Genomic DNA, 19131 nt, shown 5'->3' with positions numbered 1-19131 from the left:
GGCTTACATTTTCTTTTCTTAAGTATCTTAAATATGTAACTCTTTTTTAGGGTTTGGCAAACCTTTTTTGTAAAAGGCCAAATGGTAAGTAATTATTTTAAGCTTTGTTGACCATAGATTGCTTTCACAGTTATTTAACTATGCCACTGTAGTGTAAAAGCAGCCAGAGAATATGTAAATGAACAAGCATAACTGTGTCCTAGTAAAACTTTATGTACAGAACCAGATAGTGGGCGGGATTTGGTCCGCAAGCCATAGTTTGCTAAGTCCTACTCTATTGTATTCTGGTAAAAAGTGTTGTCAAATTCTAACACCAATATAATTTTCTGTCTTTTTTAAGTGATTTTTTTTTTTTTTATTGTTTAGATACCCAAGAGACTGTCTTTTTAGGCCAATAATTTTACTAGAATATGTCTTGAATGTTGGTCGTTCTCACTTAATTTTTCCTGAAACACAATGTGTATTTTATTATGTTGGGTCAAATATTTTTTCATAAACATTTTAATCAATTATAGATTTTAGTATTGTTTCATCTTTTTTATTTTCTTCTTTGAGGTCTCGTTATGTATATTTTGGATCGTCTTTGCTTGTCTTATATTTATATCTTTAAATTCTTTATCTTATTTTTTATATTTGCTTTTTAAAATTTTTTCCTTTTTATCCTTTAGACTCTTTAATGTACTTTCCATGGTATCTATTAAATCTAGTGTTTTTTCTAGTTTTATCTTCCTTCTGAGTTTTTTTTTTTCCTATTCTGCCCTTTATCATTTCTCTTTGTAAAGCTCTTTATTTGTCCATTCTTTTTAATAGTTTTTCTGTTTCTTATGTATGCTTTCTTTGATATCATATCATTTTCAAAATTTCTTTTAAAATTCATATTGAAATATTATGTTACAGTTCTCATCTGCTTTATGGCCATATTTTTGTCATGTGCCTTCACCGGCCATTGGTACATTATTTGGTTCTTTTTCATCTTTTTTCTCACAGTACCTTTCATAGGTTAAGATTTCATTCTTTTCTCTTATTCATGTTTAAATTAGATGGATTTGCCAGTACTTTAGGAGAAAGTTTCTGTGGCGGTGAGAGCAGGCCAAGGTAGTTTTCTCAGTTTTATGTTTTGAAATTTTCACCTTTCTTGCTTATGTGAAGTATTAAAAAATATGGCTGCTCAGTTAAAATCAAAGTGAGATACCATTGCACACACACTAGAATGGTTAAATTAAAAAGGGAAAAAATAGCAGACGTTGGTGAGAATGTAGAGTAACTGTAGTTCTCATGTATTGCTATTGGAAGTGTAAATTGGTACAGAAATGTAAATGAATATAAGCAATTTGGAAAACTGTTTGGCAGTGTTTACTAAAGCTGCATATGCATATCCTGTGACTCAGTAATTTCACTTGAAGATACATGTGTACCAAAATAAATGTACTAGAATGTTCATAGCACTATTTCTAATAGCCCTGAACTAATGTCTGCTCAGATGACCGTCAGTATACTATGTGTTAGAGTGTTACATTGATGGCCCCAAATAAATAAGTAAATAAATCACATCTCCCGGTGTCTACACCCTTGTGTTGTCCCTTTCCACAGTGAGTCTGACTTTGGTAATGTAACTTACTTTGGCCAATGGACATTGCCAGGTGTGTTGCCACAGAGACTTGATAAATTCTTACATACTGGGGGGAATATTGATTGCCCTGAGACCACAATATAAGGAAGTTACTTGAGTAGGAGAGGTCAGGTGGAGGAGAATGGAGACACTCCAGTGATGACCAGGGCTTATTGTCACACATGTGAGTAAGGCCATCTTTGACTTTTCAGTTCACCTGACCCTCCATCCTAATGTAGCCATATGAACAAGTCCAGGTAGAGCCAAGAGAGAAAAACCCATAGAATTGTGAGAAATAAGGAATTGTTTAAGCCACTAAGTTTTCAGGTGTTTTTTTACAATATAAGCTGACTCGATAAATTATTGCATATTCACACAGTGAAATACTGTAGAACAATGAGAATAAACAATTCACAACTACGTACAGTAGTGTATATGAATCTCACAGACATGTGGAGCTAAAAAAGCCAGATAAGAGTTTTACTGAGGTACTGGGGGTTAGGACTTCAATACATGAATTTCAGGGAACATAATTCATACATACTGTATGCCTGCATAAATGTAAAATCTCCAAAGAAGCAAAACCAATAAATTTAGTCAGAAACCAGACAGTGGCTACCCTCGAGGATGTAGAAAATAGAAAGAAAAAAATAGAGTCTTCTGGGGTGCAGGTCATGTTCTGTTTCTTGTTCTGGTTGCTGATTACATAGATGTGTTCTGTTTGTGAAGTAGTGAAATATCAGTGGGTTGTTCACATATTTCTGTCCTTTTATGATTGTATTTTATATTTCAACATAAAGGAAAAAATATGTCCTCTTTACTTAGCCTCCTCCTTGATTTTCTGAGATTGGCCTCCTTTGCTATCTCTCTCCTTCATCCCCAGCAATGCTTCTTTGTTTGATTGGGATTTTAATCCCAACAGTTTTCTTCAAGAGGTTTTGAAGCCTGAGAAACTTTACTTTTCTCAGATCCAATTTCACTTAAATGGGTCCTCTCTTTTCAAAGGCGATAGTTGATAATTTCTTGTTCACCAACTTTTTAATCGGAACTCTCCTTTCTCTCCACCTCACCTGCCCAATTTTTGATCTTGGACCTGTTCCGTTAGCTCTGCCCACTCATCCAGGATTCATGGGGCTACCTCATCACAGAATTCTGTTGGATATCTTATCCTTTGTTATCTATCTATCCTAGCTGTTAATCTGTTTTTTGGGTTTGTTTTTTTTTTTCCTTGCTGAGCTTCTTTGCATATTTTACCTAGTTTCCCCTAATGGCGGCATTTTGTAAAATTATAATATCACAACCAGGATATTAATTGTTATGTGCTGAATTATATGCTTTCCCCCAAATTCATATGTTGAAATCCTAACCTCCAAATGCATCAGAATTTCCTAGATTTAGAGCTAGGGCCTTTTAAGAGATGATTAAGTTAAAATGAAGTTGTTAGTGTGCTCCTAATCCAATCTGACTAGTGTCCCTGAAAGAAGAGGAAATTTGAATGAAAAAAGAGAACCAGAGATATGTGTACAGAGGAAAGACCATGAGGATACATTGAGGACATGGTTTCCTGGAAGCCAGGGAGAGAGAGGCTTTAGAAGAAACCAAACCTACTAACACCTTAAATTTGGATTTTTAGCTTCAGAAAAATTTTAAGCCACCCAGTCTGCAGTATTTTGCTTTGGTCTCCCTAGCAATCAAATACATTAGCATTGGTGCAATCCATCACTGTTATGCAGATTTCCCATTTTATTGGTGTGTGTGTGTGTGTGTGTATGGTTCAATACAATTTTATTATCTGTGTATGTTCCTGTTTCTAGCGGCCCCTCCTATCTCCTCCCATCCTGCAATCCCATTCCTAACCTCTGACAACCATTAATAGGTCTTCCATTTCTGAAATTTTGTTACTTAAAAAAAATTATATAAATGGAATCATAGTATCTATAATCTTGAGGATTAGTTTTTTTCACTAAGCCATAATTCCCTGGAAATTTATCTGGGTTGTTGTATGTATCGATAGCTTGTTCCTTTTTATTCCTGAGTAGTAGTTCATTGGCATACCATAGTTTGTTTAACCATCATCTGTCAAAGGTCCTTTGGACAGATTCCATTTCTTGGCTTTTACTTTTAATTTCTCTGGCATACATACCCAGGCATGTAATTGCCTTATCATATAGTAGTATGATAGTAATTACATGCTTAGTTTTTTTGTTTGTTTGTTTGTTTGTTTTTTGAGTAACTGCCAAACTTTTCCAAAGTGACTGGACCATTTATGTTTCCACAAGCAATATATAAGTGATCGAGTCTCTCCATATCCTTGCCAACATTCGATGTCATCACTATTTTTTATTTTCAGATGTGTGCGTAGTGATATTGTGGTTTTAATTGGCATTTCTCTAATGGCTAATGTTACTCATCTCTTCATATGTGTATCTGCCATCTGTGTATCATCTTTTTTTTGCCCATTCTCTAATTGGATTTTTTTACTGTTTCGAGGGTTCTTTAAATATTCTAGAAACTTGTGCTTTGTCAGATATGTGGTTTGCAAGTGTTTCCTTCCAGCCTCTAGCTTGTTTTTTAATCCTCTTCACATGGCTTCCACAAAACAAAAGATTTTAATTTTACCAATTTTTCCTTTTATGAATCATGCTTTTGGTATCAAATCTAAGAACTCTTTGCCTAGCCCTACATCCCAGGGATTTTCTCCTATGTTGTTTTCTACCAGGCTTTTTTGGTTTGTTTTATGTTTTATAGTTAAGTCTGTGATTCATTTTGTGTTAAATTTTATTTAAGGTATGAAGTTTAGGTTGAAGTTCACTTTTTACCTATGGATGTCCAGTCGCTCCAGCACTTTTTTAAAAAGCTACACTTTCTCTTTTGAATTGTTTTTTGACCTTTATAAAAAATTAGTTGAGCATACATGTGGGTCTATTTCTTGGTCTGCTCTGTCTGTTTTTATGATTTGAAGCAAGTCTAAAACTAAGCCTCTGCTACTGTCCTGCTTGCTAATAAGCCCTTGTTTATTATTAAGTATGATTTTTGTTATCTTGGAAAACTGTTTATTTCTCTTGATCAAAGGGGACAGATAGTTGTGTAGTTAAAAAAAAAAAGGTAAGATATGCAATTGCTTGATTATTAACAGCTTATCTTGTTTATCTGTTCTATAATATAGTGATGAGCCAATATATATTTGTTCAGAGAGTTTACTTCATGTGTAAATTACTCAAGTTGTTAATGTTTTCATGATAATTCTTGTTCAATGATGTACTTTATCTGTTATTTTGAGAAGACAAGGAGCTCTACATAAATGAATTTCTGTATAGCTAAAGTTTATCTCCTGTACAAAACTTAAAATTTTAAACTTTTTGGAGAAAAGTTCCTCACATGTAGTTTAAGTAAAGGTGATAATTCAGTTACTTTGGAAATCTGCCAAAGGAATTCTTTTCTGGCATCTGGATGAACCCCCCCAAGCAATTTGACAGAATGTATCAAGAGCCATAAATATGTTCATATCCATTTATCCAGTAATTCTACTAATCGAAAAGATAGAAAAAGATACGCCAAAAAATAAAAATTAAAAAATGGTGAAGCAGAGATGAGGGACCACTGGCTAAATTTGGCCTGGTGCAGCCCAAATCCAGTCACAACCATTCTATGTCTATAGCTGCTTTTGTGCCACAGTGGCAGAGCTTAGTTGTTACAGAAACCTTGCAAAGCAGAAATATTTACTATCTGACCCTTACCAGAAAAAGTTTGCTGACTCTGCACTCAAGCATTACATGGATTAATGAAAGATTGGCAATAACCAGTATATCCATCGGTAGGGGGATTATGACATAAATCTTGGTGTAAGCACTCGATGGAATAGGATATATAGCTTTTTTAAATGATCATAGAGATTATTCATTCAGTAAACATTTATTGAACATTTGCTATGCATTAGGTACTTTTATGGGTGCTGGGAAATCAGTAAAGACAAAAATTCCTGCCCTCATAGAACTTTAATTTCAGTTGAGGAGACAGAATAAACAGGATTAAAAAAACAAACAAACAAACATGTTAAGGGGTAAGTGCTGAGATTTAAAAAAAGCAGGGAAGGGAGATATGAAATATTTCAAGGTGAGGGTCTGACAACTTAGATTGCCAAAGAAGGCCTCACTGATAAAATGATTTGAATAAGGACTTAAAATGAGTGAAAATGCTTGCCATGCTGGAGGTTGGAAGAGGAGCATTTGAGGCATAGGGAACAGAAATGGACTAAGGGCTGATTTGTGTGGATTTTGGTATCTGTTGGGTGTTCTAGAACCAATCCCCTGTGGTACCAAGGGATGAGTATATATTACCTCATAGGGTCGTTGTGAAGATGAAAGAAATTCATGTCATAAAAAGAGCACATAGGAGAAATTATTGAGGTTTAACTATCTAGAAGGGAAGCTATTTGAACTCCAGACGTGCGGAGAAAGTTAAGTTCAACAAATACTTGTATTGTTGAATGTTTGATTTTGTCTACTTTGACTTCATAGGTAACACAGTAATTTATTAAGAACATTTTAAAGCCAATCATCTTAACTAGCACAGTGGCTTCAGATTATGTGCTGTTGTAGCACTTGTGCTATATACCCTTTATAGGTGGTTATCGAATTTTGGAGAAAAGAACGTTGATTTTTAATTCAGTAGGAGAAACGCCGTGACTTAGGTGAACACCCGTGTGGGTTATGTAGGCGAAGCGTGGTGTTGAGCCAGTTCTAGGGGATTGCTTGTTTATTGGAGCATGCAAGGACTCTGTGAGTATATAGGTCAGGGCAGTAAAGAACTCTATTTAAACAGATACACAGCGGTGAAAGGGGATTCAAGCAGACTGAGGAGTGAGGATGTAATCCTGTCCTTGAAATGTGCCACCAAAATTCCAGTACTTGAGTGTCCCCTCTTCAGAGAGGCTGAAGACCACCGAACTGACATAATGCATATAATTAAGAATGAACATTTTTAAAGTTCTTCAAGAAAATGACTTAATTCTTAAAATATGGGAAAGCTTTTGGTAAAATTTGAAGTACTGAAAATGAAATTGAGCTTACAGCATGCATTTTGTGAAAAAAAAATTGTGAAAAAATGTTAGATATTTTTTCTTTGTGGTATTTAATTAGTTAAGGATAATTTTATATACATAGTGCATCCCTAATGTATTTTGTGTTGTGACTATTTGGAGATTGCATAAGATTCTAATACTTTATACTATGAGAAATCTGAAATCTTTTTACAGTGTTGATCTTATTTTCTTCAGTACTAAGTCTTTAGAAATTATACTTGCTCAAGCTGCTCCCTTTTTTTTTTTTTTTAAATATAGCTGGATAAATGCAGCCATAGTCAGCAGTGTTTACACCACACTAGCTTTATAAGAAAGTTTCTTCCCCCCTTGCAGAATCATGGTTTGTAACTTAGGGTTTCTGTGGGCACATTAATTCTGAATAGAACGTGGGGATTGTACTTGTTAACTAGAAGGGTGGCAGTTTGAGTAGTAAGTTCCTAACAGGACTGAGGTACTTACATGCCTTGTAGTACATCGCCGTTGTAGCAGTTGTGGTATTTAATTGACCCTGAAAGTCCCTTGGATTTTTCCTAGTCCATTAGAGTAAAGTGAGTGGCAAGACCTATGAGAATGTTTTTAAAAATGCAATTCAGTATTTATGATTTAGTTAATAGTTAAGCTAGGGACTTTTAGAAGCATTTGGGTGTGGGGGGAAGGAAGCCGTACATTTACAGAGACCTTCATGAAACATGAAATTGCGACACTGAATTTGCCTATTTTTCCCAGTTCTCTGCCAATATACCAGGCTCTGGTCCAAGGAATAGCAAATGACTCAGATTCCCCCCTTAACACCCTTGTCAGTTATTCTCTTCAGGGCTCAAGTTGGTTCATCATATGCACATAATCTGGAATTCTCGGGAAGGATGTGTGGAATCTCACTTTAGGTTTTAGGAGATGACTGTGATTGAATGTTTTAGTTCGATATATTTTTTTTTTTTGAGTTGGAATTTTTGTTCTGTGTGATAAATGTGCAGAATTAGCAACAAGGGAACTAAATTTATATTGACTGGAACAGCAATCAGATTTTCTGTACCTGTAAGATCAAAGTATGATTGAGATATCTTTTGGTTTCATGTGGTAATTCTTAATCTTTTTGTGGGTATTTGACTCCTATGAGAATCAGATAAAAAAAACTCTGGATTCTCAGAAAATGCACATCTGCACATACAACGTACAGTTTTGTATAGGTTTTAAGAACTGTGTGGCCTCCCCTCCATGCATTGTGTTAGCAATCTCTATTTTGTGTAATTACATTTTAGCCTATGACTTTCTTCTGTCTAAGAATAGAAACCTTAAAAGTTTGAGGTAAGGATTGGTTAATGAACTTATGGGCTTCCAGGGAAAATTGACTTTTTTGAAGGAGGAGAGGATAACCTGGTATTTTTCTATCAGGAATTCATTTAAACTGTTGTTTCTGATAAATGTGCTAATACTGTGCATTTCGTTAAATCATTCTTCTGCATTATAGATTATGAATAGCGTCTCACCACTCGGGTATTCACAAAGGCAGTCTAGCAAGGAAAAATTAAAAAGTTTAAATTTTCATTCTCATTTCTACAGGAATAAAGAGGGAGAATTCATTTGTCAAGCATTACAAGTAAGCATGTATTAAAGGGGCTACATATGATAATGGCACATTATTGGAACACCCCATGAAAGATAATTCGCATGGAAGATGATTATTGAATAGGGCTTTAATTTACAAGAAATATTCCACCATTTAATTGAGCTCTTTTACACACACTGCTTTGCTTCAATAGATTGCATTTGTTCTCTGCATATGTACAATACCATAAGAGTGGTTAAAAGTGGATTCAGTCTAGCCAGAAGGAGAAACAACAGCTGAAAGTCAGGTCGTAAAAATGGACATTATTAAACATTTGAGAATTATTTTTGAAATCTGTTTTCTGTTGGCTTATTTGTGCCGTAAAGCTAATTATCTAATTTTTTTTTTCTAATGAGATTTGTATAAGATTATTTGGCCCTGCTGACCACTAGTTAAACTATATGGTTCAGTTTAAAAGCCTTTGACCTTTATAGGTCATTCATCTATATTGTACGTTTATGAAATGAGCATACATAGCCTGCATTTATAGTCACTATAGAAAGAAAATTATTTGGTGATAAAGAAGACACTAAAATAAACATGTCTACAAATAGCTGACTTGTAATTAAAATGCCTAAAAAGATAACATATGGTAGGGGAAAAAAAGATAATGTGGGTATGTCTAATGTCTGCTCTGTCTATATTAGCAGAATAGTGTATGGATAAGTTTTATCCATAAGAAGAAGTTTTAGATGAGCCCGGAACTGATTCCTTGCGGATGTTCTGTCCTTGAGACATTTAAAATAAGCAATGTTGCGAGAAACCAGGCCCATTCTTAACTGAAGAAAACACTGAAGGCCTGCAGGTTAAGTCAGGAACCAGAGATAAGGATGTCTGTCATCACCATTGTTTTGGAGGTCCCAGTCAGTGAAGTCAGATAAGGCAAGAAAAGGGGATGCAGATGTTTTCAAGGAAGCCCTACAGTTATCACCATTTGCAAGAATAGTGATGAGATAGAGAAGAACATTCCCAAGAATAAAATGAAAGTTTGAAGTGGTGGGAAGGGAGGCTGAAACGTTTTCTATCGGGTACCCTCCATGGTGGTGGTGAACGAAGGCTTCCTACTGCAAGTAGAGGGGCGGAGGATAAAATTGGACAACTCAGAAAAACCGAAGAAAGTATGTGGTGTAGCAGCTGTGATGAATTATTTGGTATAGCCCTAAGACTTCAACTGAGGGTGAATTTATACGAAGACCCTATGGAGTCAGTCAACAGAGATTGGTTCCTGTGAGTCAGGGTGACTTCCGGATTCTCGGAGCATAAACCATTGAGGTGGTAAAGAGGTGGTTCAGGCCCTTTCACAAAAGTTAGCTCTTGAGATCTAATATTTGACTGCATGAAACCCAAAAGTTGGAGATCTTGTAGGATCAGTTATAATCGAGGTCCGTAAGGAAGAGAGGAAGTATGAAACTGGGAGAAGTCTGTGGACAGATATGTCAGTCAGTACAATGTCTCCAATTGTGAACAAAAAGGCCTAGATGATAATTCCTACTTCCTAGGGTTGTGGAGATTAAATCAGATGTGATAGTGAACTGTTTTCCACAGTGCCCTGCATATAGTAAGCTCTTAGTAGACACCTGCTTTAAAAACAAAAGCAAAAATCCTATGCTCTGTGAATCTGTTATTTCCCGATATTCGAGCAATCTCGTTTCCTATACATACATTCTTTCAATTCTTAGTATCCTTAAACTGTCTCTTTGCACTGCTTTTGGCCCCTGTTCCTTTAGCCCTGCCTTTGCATCCTGAGAAACTTCTGCCTGAGTCTGCTGCTCCTTGTTCTCTTTCTCAGCCAGATTTCTTAGATAAATGGATTCAGTGCTATCCATTCTCTTATCTCTAACTCTCTTTAATCCTAGAGAATTTGGCTGCCACTATCTCTTTTCCACTCACATGTTTAACATAGGTGGTAAATAGACAAATAAACAACTAAGGAAACTATCAGGTGGTAATAATATATGCCATGGAGAAAAGTACTTCAAGATGGGAGTATAGGGAGTGCCAGGCACATGTGGGGAGGTTTGTAGAGTGGTCTGGGAAGGCCTCTCTGATAAGAGGACACTTAAGCAGATTTAAAGGAAGTGAAGGGGCAAATCATGCAAATGTTTAGGGAGAAGAGCATTCCAAATAGCAGTGCAAAGTTCCTGAAGTGGGGGCAATGTTGTTGCCTTTGAGGAAGGGCAAGGAGGATTTTGCAGATGGGACAGAGTGACCCAGAAGAAAGACGTCACATTGGGAGCGTTTGGAAATGGTCATCTGATTGCTTCTTGTTCCTCAGTGAGAGTGGAATGAAGCAGAAGGATTTGGAGACGTAAAGAGATATTCAGTTAGGACAGTGGAGTGTGTGGATTTGAGCAAATTGTGGTCCCTGGACCAGCAGCATCAATGTCATCTGGAAGTGTGTTAGAAATGCAAATTCTTGAGCTTCATCCCAGACCTACTGAATTAGAAAATCTGGAGGTGAGAGCAAACAATCTGTGTTTTAACAAGCCCTCTGGGTTATTCTAATGTACAAAAAAGTTTGAGAACCATTGGAATAGAGAGGTAAGTACAATTACTTGGTAACCCTGAGGACCCACTTGAGTTTAGTGGTCTTAAGTTTAATGTGAAAACAGTCTAGGTTACATTTAAGAATTGAGTGTGTACAAAGGGTTGTTTTAAATGATGGCCCATGAAATCTAAGCTGCAGGAAGAAAGAAGTGAGGATGGGTCATTGAGGCAGTGAAAACATGATAGGATCAATTAACTTAGGTCCCAGTGGCTGAAAGAATAGGTCAGTGAAAGAAATTTTAACACAGATCTGATTGATTCCAAATCCCAGGTATTTTTCCTCCAGCCACATCTCTTCATAATCATTGTGTTCTGACTTTAAAATTGAATATCAAAGCAAGTCATTTTGACTCAAAAGTTTTGAATTCAAGTGTTGCCTTTATTGTTATCTTGTCATTTAATCTCTGAACAAATTCCAATATCTGTACAATGGAACTAAAAGCAACTAACAGCTTAGCCTCACAGCTGTTCAGAATATGAAATGAGAGACAAATGGATGAAAATATTTTGTAAAATATGGAGTCCCATTTTCTAGTCTATGCCCTCCACTCTTCCACACTGCCTTTCTTCTCTTCTGTATCCTATATTTTTTGTTTGTGTAGTGCAAAGAACCTTGCCTCATGGTTATGAAAAAAATATGAATCTTATAGAAAAGTAGGAAAAAAGAGTTCATAACTCGTAATTACTTGCCTTGTAATGAAATAGTGTCTTAAAAATACATTAGACTTATGCTTCTGGCCAACATGGAGTAATGGGAGCTCATTTATCATTCCACCTGTAATAGGGTTCTCCAGAGTAACAGAACCAATAGGATGTGTATGTATACATATACATATACATACATACACGCACACACACATAAAGAGATTTATTATAAGGAATTGGATCACATAATTATGGAGGCCGAGAACTCCCTAGTTTTGCAGCCAGCAAGTTGGAGAGCTAGGAGAGCCAGTGGTTGTGGTTCCAGTCAGTGTGAAGGCCTGAGAACCAGAAGAGCCAGTGGTGTAAGCTGCAGTCTGAAAGCCGGCAGACTTGAAACCCAAGAAGAAGTGATGTTTCAGTTTAAGTACGAAGGTAGGAAGAAGGTAGGGAGACTGATGACTCAGCTCAGCAGTCAAGCAGGGGGAGTTCCTTTTTACTCAGACCTTTTATCCTATTAAGGTCTTCAGTTGATTGGATGGAGTGACCCATATTAAGGAGGGCAGCCTGCTTTATTCATTCTACTGATTCAAATATTAATCTCATCCTGAAACACCTTTACAGACACCCAGAATAACATTGATGAGATATCTAGGTACCCTGTGGCCCAGTCAAGTCAACACATAAAATTAACCATCACACCACTTAAAATAATAAATGAGACAAAATATATTAAGCAGTGATTTTTAAGACATTGTATATCAGGCAGTGAAAGTACAGTGATCTCTGAGATGAGAAACAAATAAGATGAACCCTATGATTGCCCCAGTTTACCACCTGGAAAGGGTTTCTAGGCTGTGGTGCAAGGGGAAACCCAAGTGGAGGCGCCCAGTCTTCCTAAGAACATGGGGCAGGGAGTCTGAGGAGGCCAAGGTCACTAGAGTTCATAAGCAGAAGGAAGACCTTCTCTATTCGCAGATTACAGGGACCTCCGGAAAATCTTAAGGAATCTACAAGAAAGCAATTAGATCTCATGAATTCAGCAAACTTGCAAGGTGACAAAGTCAGTTGTATTTCTATACACAACCAATGAATAATCTGAAAAGAAATTAAGAAAGCAGTTTTATTTACAATAGCATCTAAAAGAATAAAATTCCAAGGAAAAATTTAACCAAGGTGGTGAATAACTTGAACATTGAGAACTATATAACAGTACCAAAAGAAATTTTCTAAAAACATAAATAAATGGAAATATATCTCATGTTCATGGGTAGGAAGACTTAACATAGTTAACGTATCAATACTCCCCAGAGCTATTCTCATCAAAATTCCAGTAGCCTTTTTTACAGAAATAAAAAAGCTGATCCTCAGATTCAGTTGGAATTGCCAGAGGCCCTGAGGAGTCAAAACAATTCTGAAAAACAACAAAGTTGAATAACTCACACTTCCTGATTTCAAAACTTATTACAAAGCTATAGTAATCAGAACAATGTGGTATTGGCATAAGGATAGAAATAATAGACCACTGGAATAAAATTGATGGTCCAGAAATATACCCATATATCAATGGCTAATTGATTTTTGACAAGAGCGCCAAGTCCATTCAATGAGAAAGGAATAGTTTCTTCAACAGATGGGACAACTGTATTTCCATACACAAAAGAATGAAGTTTGACCCCTGCCTCATAACACATAGGAAAATTAAAACGGGTCAGTAACAACACATAAAGTAAATGACAACCAAAGAAAGCAGAAGTGTCATTCTTTGCTGGTTTTAGTTCATGATTTCTCTGTTGATCGTTCTATAAAACATCACGTGGCTTTTACTAATCTATGTTATCATGCTAACATGAGATTTAACACAAATTAGATGTTTCTTTATGATGCCTGAGCTTGTGCTCATAGCATCCCAAACTGTTCAGGATCCATTTGGAGGTTCCAAGTGTTGGTTATCACCAGGACATCACATGTTCTGGTTTTTAAATATAATTTCACAATAACAGAAGCCTTATCAAAGACTTACAGGTTTTTAGAAATTTGTTTTGAATTATCCTTGTGACTCCTCTGAACAGTTCTATAGATAAGTTTGCCTTCCTTAGCACCTGGTACACAGATGTCCATCGATTATTTATTGAGCGAGTAGATATTGTGTAAGGGGTGGTGATTATGAAAATAAATTCTAAATGTTTCTGTTCTTCGAGTCATTTCCAGCAGATACATGTTATTGCTACAAGTAATAACTGAGAAATGCGGGTTTACCTTTGTGTACCTTGTGGAGTTCAGAGACATTTATGTACTAACTTGTTTCTGATCAAACAGTAACTACATGGGAATAACTTGATCCCATTGGATTATGTTCATGTAGTTGTTGGGTTATTAAAGCATTTAATTAGTATTTCAGTAAGTACTGATATAAATACATCACCTTGTCTCTCGTTCCTAATTATACAGTATTACAGGAAGTAGACAAGTATAATAGAAGAGAGGTGGTTCAGTCCCCTTGGTGCTATGTCATCTTAATTAAGACCAAAGAGTGCTTAAGTTTTGTGTGTTTAGGAAAATGGCAAAGTGAAAACAGTTTTGAAAACAGGTGTTTTTTTTTGACATTTTACACTTGGCTTGATTGATTAGATTGGTTAGTAGAAAGGGAGCAGCAAATTAAATTGCTTTTACATTTTAAAAATACTTAAGGTGGGAAATAGAAAAGATAGAGGTAGATCAACATACTACATGTATATTACTTCCAGGGAAATTTAATTCAGTCTTTAGCAATGGCTTTGAGTAGAAGTATTACCTTCCTTTGTAGGTAAGATAATGCATGAGGTATAGTCTCAAGTAACTAGAGACAGGATGAAATTGATATTTTGCATTAGTTGTGAATTATTTATCATGTCCGATAAAGCAACAGCATATGCCTGATGCTTTTACCTTGCATGTTTTTAAATGAAACATCTTTATTTTTGTCCACATACTTGAATGATCACTGCTGGGCATAGAATTCTGGTTTTAAAGAGCTTTTCCTTAAGAAACTGTAGACTATCTTTGTTGTCTTATAGTATTTCATGTTGCAGATAAGGTATCTCATATTCTGTTTTAGTGCTTTATCCCTAATACTGCTCCCCGGCACCAGCCACCCAAGTCTTATCCTGTTTGTTTAGTATCTCTGCTGTCTCTAACTAGCTCTGGGCCTACTTTCCTTTCACCTGAATCACATTTGATACCTGTCCAGTCCCTGTTCTTCATACAACTATCTCAACTCCTGGTATCTTTGAAGAGGCCAGGATTCCCTTTTTCTTGGTTCCATACCAGTTATGATTGGCTTGACATGTGTAATCATTCTCATTGCTTGCTTTGACCTTGGACTCTGACCCTTGTTGACCCAGCTAGGACCAGCTTCCCTTATTTCCACTTGCCATATCTACTTTTCTGTGGCTTGATCCTTGGTTATAGCTATAGCAGTTATCCCCCCTTATCCTTCCCTGAGTCTAAAGCTGGGCAAAATGAATGTACTTATTTATTATTTAGAAGGATTTGGCTTAACCTCTAGTAAGTCCTCGGAATAGCCAAGAGCACGAGTGAAGGAGATTCTTCTCATTATGCGCATCTAACATCCAGCCTCTGCCTCTTGGTCATAATAGGTAGAATGGAAGTTTGAATCTATAAGGTCCAAATTGCTTTAGGGATGAGTGGGTGGTGGGAGTACCCCCAACTTAACTAGTAAGATATAGAGCTATGTGATGACAACTAGGCAATATCTTTTCTACCCACAACAAAGCCACCTACTATTGTAGCCACCGTCATCACAGCCACCCAGCAGAAACTGATTTCTTTTTGTATTTATAACTCCTAACTTGAGAAGTGACATGAGAATCAAATACTAAGGGACGAGGGTGGCCCTGGTAGGATGCTGAGACTTTTCAGACACACGCATAACTGGATGTGATGATTTGAAAGCACCAACCAGTAGACATGTGGTTTTAGAAATTTTTCCTGGATTAAATGAAATTTAGGCTATTTTTCAGATCTGCTCTCTGGCCTAGAATTTTCTCACCTTGTTTTATGTTTTTTGATAGTCCAAGGGAAAAAAGGTTAGAGTTTCTTAGTGAAATATCTTTCTGAAAATGGTTAAAAGTGAACAAAAGTCAACCATCACATAAATCTTTCCAGAAAGTGTGTGTGCCAGCATATGCCCTAGTGTCATTTTAGAGCAGGTTCTTTAACTTCTAATCTAGACTTATGTGGAACTGGTCTCAATAGGAGCAGGCACGATGGATCAGCTGTGGAAGGGCAAGGGGCCAACTGGAAAGGGGCAGGAGCACTGGTTGGCTGTAGAGTATGCTCTAAGATGTCATAATTGGTGAGTCTGCAAACTAGCAGAGGTGATGTTAGGGGACAGAGCTAGTTTGGATGAGGAGTGTAGTACTATAATAAATAATCGCTACCATGTATTGAGGACAGACTGTGATCTTGAATTCACCTTATAAAAAGCCTTTAAGTTTGCCCCACTATGTCTGAACAGATTTAACAGAAACCTTGCCCTGAATGGAAATTTGCAAATAACTCTTAAAGTTTAAGGTTTGAGAATTGAAAGAGAGCGAGCATCAACAGTGAATCTGAGTGGGTTGCCAGATGGTTCATACAAGCCCACATCACACATATGATGCCATTTCAGGCGTGTTGGCTTCATTCAAAGGCCAGTTGTTCCATGTTTATAGACCGCTGACTGGTGGGATTAGGAAAGCAAAATGGGGGTGGTTTAGCAGAGCCACAGAAAACTCAGTGTGTATGACTTAAGCATTGTTGATGAAGTTAGTATTTTTCTATATAAAAAGAAAATTCTAAAACAAAACCTGAGATGGGCATATAGTGATAAAGTTGGCCCTGGTTCAGGTAGCTTTGTTTTCCTTCTTGGACCTCATGAGTAGATAGGTATTGTTTATGTGGGAAATTGTGTTTCTAGAAGACTGTTGCATATATCAACGATGCCCCAGGTGGGGAGTATACATAATATGTAAATCCTCTAATAGGTTTAGGTCAGGACTCTTGAGTAAGATTTCATAATGTAGGGAGCCCTGAGGTTTGTAAGTAATTACAGTAATTTCAAGGTATTCTTACTTCAGGGGCATCGACCACCCCCACCCCCACATACACACAAGGCTTTTTGCTGCTCTTGTTCTAACAAACCGATTTACTACTAATTTGAATTTTTAAAGGAGTTTTTTTGTGTGTTTGTGTATTCCTCCACCCCATCCTATCTCTCCTGTTGATTTCCGTTCTTTTTTCAGAATTGATCAATTATTTTTTGTTCATATTTCCACATATCCAAAGCCAATGAGATGTCACTGGTGGCACTGATATCAGTGCTGAGTCATTAACATAGCTCTGAAGGAAAGAAGAGTGTGTGTGTGTGTGTGTGTGTGTGTGTGTGTGTGTAGAGAGAGAGAGAGAGAGAGAGATTGAGAGAGAGAGATTTGAGAAGAGGTCAGATTACAATGCTATTGAAATAAAATGTAGATTTATCTAAGACCCAACCAAGGACATGTGAAAACTCAGAAAACCAAAGCATAGACAGTAGAAGTGGACTGCAGGAATTGGCCTGTGTGTGTGTGTGTGTGTGTGTGTGTGTGTGTGTGTGTGTTAACAACCACTTACAAAATCTTGGCTTTGGCGTGACATACGCTTAAAGGAGATCCAGTTTAGTGACCAGTTGCATGGCAAATTATGCCATGCCTTGGAATATAAGGAGAGAGTGTAACAGGGAGCTGCTTTATTTTTTTGGTGATCAATACATATAACATAAAACTTTCCATCTTAACCATTTTAAGAGTACAGTTCAGAGGCATTAAATGCATTCACATTGCTGTTCTACCGTCATCACCATCTGTCCACATAGGGTTGCTTTCTTTTATGATGCTATAGAAGAGTGAGAAACTTTCCTCATAGAGATAGGTATAAAGCAGTGCTGTCCTGTAGCACTTCCTGTGATGATGGAAATGTTCCCTTTTTGCACTGTCCAATGTGATAGCCATTATAGCCACATGTGGCCAGTGAGCACTTGGAATGTGGTAGCGAAGAACTGACATTTTAATTTTATTTAATTTTAATTATTTTAAGTTTAAATAGCCACTGTAAAAGAGAACTGGTCTGTCTTTAATGGCCCTGGTGCTGCCCTGGCTCTTAGGGTTGTTGCCGGGCAGAGTTTTGATGCCTGAAAGGAGTCAGAGCTTGCCATCTGTAGTGACCTAGGATTGCATTTTCTCATAGAAATAATAAAAATTCAGGCTGGCTTTGTTATATAGCAGTCTTAGTTCTATATTTCTGGTCAGCAAGAGTAAGCTAAGAAATTTTTGTGGGTGGCCTGAGCACCTAATTACTTTATGTGTAGAGATTGTTTTTATGGTAAAATCCTCATTTGTATTCTAAGCCAATTGATTTACTACCACCTTTGGACTTCTGTGTCTTTAAAGAGACTTGCCATATTTTTTATGCTTTATTTCCCCAGAATTCCACAGCGGATTGCAGCACATTGTATATAAGGCTCAATACATGTTGACTCTTTAACTGGTGTGTCAGAGATGGTTTCATCAATGAAGGTATTTGGGTAGGTGTTCTATATACTGAATAATCAGAGAACATTTTACATTTCCTAGCTATGAGTTGACATTTGACATATTTCTTTTTCTCCTTTGCTCTGATTTCCAATCAGTTACTCATTGCCCATTCTCTCAGGACCATAAATGCTAGAAATACATTCTCTCCTGGAATCCACAGCAGTTGACCTCCTCATAAGCATACAAATCTTGAGAAAATGAGCATTTCCTGTGGTTTTCATTTATTCATAATGGTATGTTCCCAGTAATGGTGAAGTAGACTGATTCTGGGGACCACTGGTGGTCTGTTCATTGCCTGAATTATTTGGCTGTTTTTAATGATGCCATTACTCCTGCTTTATTGGTGTTTATTGCTGCAATTATTCATATGTAAAAGTAATTTTGCCTAGTACCTATTATATGAAGGAGAATTTATTGCATATTTCTTTTTTATGTAATTTTCTAGCCCTCATAGGATTCCACAATTTTACTTCCCCTGAGTGAGAGAAGCCACATTGTGTCCTTGATTATTGTTGCTGTTTTGCAAACTTATTACATTTCCTAAAATACAAACAAATAGACCCTTAACTTACTGAATCTGGGTGAGCACAGAACAGAAGGAATAGAACAAAGGATTCAAGGGCTATTATTAGGGCCCTTGGGAGTGGGAGATATTGGAAAGCTTGCTCCTTTTAAGTTTTTTATTCTGATGTATCCCCACTGATGATTTCTTCCAGTGCCATCCTAATCATTGACTGTCAGGGGCCTTGGTATTTATATATCTCTAAGTAATTCTGCAAAGTTTAAAGAAAAGAATTCCCTTTGTACATCTCTGGGAGGTGCTAAACAGGCTGAGGTTCCTACTTCGGTAAGCCTGAGAGGTGTTTGATGAACTCATTCAGGCACTAACATGTTTATGTACCAGCCTTTTCATTTCAGCATTTAAATAGACAATATTATCTAGGCATTAAGACACTTGCCTACTTCAGCATCTTACACTTACTGTTCTCTTTACCTGTAATTTTCCTCCAACTCCGCTTCACATGACTCGTTCCTT

General features: G+C 36.8%; 1 protein-coding gene across 5 annotated transcripts in view; it reads left to right on the top strand.

Annotated features, from left to right (window-relative positions):
• KIAA1958 (KIAA1958 ortholog) overlaps positions 1-19131 on the top strand; it is a 107154-nt gene that overhangs the window by 6150 nt on the left and 81873 nt on the right. Inside the window, exon 1 of one of the 5 annotated variants that reach the window (XM_036239534.1) lies at positions 813-18085. The exons of 3 other annotated variants lie outside the window; for them this stretch is intronic. The gene's annotated coding sequence lies outside the window, so the exon portion shown is untranslated. Of the gene's footprint in view, positions 1-812; positions 18086-19131 lie in introns of those variants that run through there. One more of the 5 variants, XM_036239533.1, reaches the window with a different exon arrangement.

This window comes from Rousettus aegyptiacus, unplaced genomic scaffold (genome assembly GCF_014176215.1).
Source record: "Rousettus aegyptiacus isolate mRouAeg1 unplaced genomic scaffold, mRouAeg1.p scaffold_m13_p_3, whole genome shotgun sequence".
NCBI lineage: Eukaryota > Metazoa > Chordata > Mammalia > Chiroptera > Pteropodidae > Rousettus > Rousettus aegyptiacus.
The sequence above is the reverse complement of the archived record's forward strand: the minus strand, read 5'-3'. Positions and strand labels throughout refer to the sequence as shown.